The 2142-nt window shown below is 41.5% G+C and overlaps 1 pseudogene; it reads left to right on the top strand.

The window, feature by feature from the left end:
* The first annotated feature begins 281 nt into the window (after positions 1–281).
* LOC111170440 (reactive oxygen species modulator 1 pseudogene) lies at positions 282–649 on the top strand (annotated as a pseudogene).
* Positions 650–2142: the final 1493 nt, after the last annotated feature.

Genomic DNA, 2142 nt, shown 5'->3' with positions numbered 1-2142 from the left:
TAGGTTTTTTTAAAAAATACATTCACCATGTTGTGAAATCATCACCATTATTCATTTTCAGAACCTTTTCATCTTTCCAAACAGAAACTCTGTACCCCTTAAGCAGTAGTTCCCCTTTCCCCCCTTCTCCTAAACTCCTTGTAACCTCTATTCTACTTTCTCTATGTGAATCTGCCTATTCTAAGTATCTTATATAAGTGGAATCATAAAATATTTGTCCTTTTGTATCTGGCTTATTTCACTTAGCATAAAGTTTTCAAGGTTCGAGACGTAGAGCTGAGCGACTGAGGCCGCGAACAAGATGCCGGTGGCCGTGGGCCCCTATGGACAGTCACAGCCAAGCTGCTTCGACCGCGTGAAGATGGGCTTTGTGATGGGTTGCGCCGTGGGCATGGCAGCCGGGGCGCTCTTCGGCACCTTTTCCTGTCTCAGGATCGGAATGCGGGGTCGGAAGCTGATGGGCGGCATCGGGAAAACCATGATGCAGAGTGGCGGCACCTTTGGCACATTCATGGCCATTGGGATGGGCATCCGGTGCTAATCAGGGCAGTGGTTGCCCACAACATCCACCCCCTCCCATCATTCCCAGCCCATGTACTATAATAAAACAAGTCTGGGTATTCTGAAAAAAAAAAAAGTTTTCAAGGTTCATCCGTATTGTAGCATGTTTCAGAATTTCACTGCTTTTTTTTTTTTACATCTTTATTGGAGTATAATTGCTTCACAATGGTGCGTTAGTTTCTGCTTTATAACAAAGTGAATCAATTATACATATACACATGTTCCCATATCTCTTCCCTCTTGCGTCTCCCTCCCTCCCACCCTCCCTATCCCACATTCACTGCTTTTTAAGTCTGAATAATATTCCATTGCTTGTATACACTGCAGTTTGTCCATTCTCTGTTGATGGACACGGATTGTTTCCACCTTTTGGATATTATGAATACTGTTGCAATAAACATTGGTGTACAAGTATCTGAGTTGCTTCTCTCATTTCTTTTGGGTCTATACCTAGAAGCAGAATTGCTGGATCATATGGTAATTCTATGTTTAAGTTTTTGAGGAACTGCCAAATTGTTTTCCATAATGGCATTTACACTCCCATCAGCAATGAACAAGAGTTCCAGATTTCTCCACGTCTTCACCAACACTTGTTATTTTCCATTAAAAAAAATAATAGCCACCCTAATGGATGAGAAATTATACCTCATTGTGATTTTGATTTGCATTTCCGTAATGATTAGTGATGTTGAGCATCTTTTCATGTGTTTATTAGCCATTTGTATATCTTCTTGGAGAAATATCTATTCAAGTCCATTGCCTATTTCTGAATTGAGTTGTCTGTTTTTTAAAATTGTTGAGTTGTAGGAGTTCTTTAAATATTCTGGATACTAATTCCTTATCAGATATATGATTTGCAAATATTTTCTCCCATTCTGTGGGTTGTTTTTCACTGCCTGGAGTTCTTTGATCCACAAATGTTTTTATTTATTTTTTATTTTTATTTTTTTTGCGGTACGCGGACCTCTCACTGTTGTGGCCTCTCCCGTTGCGGAGCACAGGCTCTGGATGCGCAGGTTCAGCGGCCATGGCTCACGGGCCCAGCCGCTCCGCGGCATGTGGGATCCTCCCGGACTGGGGCACGAACCCGCATCCCCTGCATCGGCAGGCGGACTCTCAACCACTGCGCCACCAGGGAAGCCCTGTGTTAACTTTTTAATATGAAACAAGATATGGATAGAGGTTCATTTTATTCTTATGGATATCCAATTGTTCCAGAACTATTTGTTGAAAAGATAATTCCCTTTGGTTACTTTTGGTTACTTCTTCATTAAACTTTAAAACAGTTCTTTCTTTTTTTTTTAACATCTTTATTGGAGTATAATTGCTTTACAATGGTGTGTTAGTTTCTGCCCTATAACAAAGTGAATCAGTTATGCATATACATACGTCCCCATATCTCTTCCCTCTTGCGTCTCTCTCCCTCCCATCCTCTCTATCCCACCCCTCCAGGTGGTCACAAAGCACCGAGCTGATCTCCCTGTGCTATGCGGCCGCTTCCCACCAGCTATCCACCTTACGTAAAACAGTTCTTTTTAATCACATAAGTCACAGATGAATATATTCTCCTTGTAAAATATA

The sequence above is a fragment of the Delphinapterus leucas genome, chromosome X, assembly GCF_059928025.1.
Source record: "Delphinapterus leucas isolate spDelLeu-1000000601 "Yukka" chromosome X, BTC_Dleu_Yukka2, whole genome shotgun sequence".
Taxonomy (NCBI): domain Eukaryota; kingdom Metazoa; phylum Chordata; class Mammalia; order Artiodactyla; family Monodontidae; genus Delphinapterus; species Delphinapterus leucas.
The sequence above is the reverse complement of the archived record's forward strand: the minus strand, read 5'-3'. Positions and strand labels throughout refer to the sequence as shown.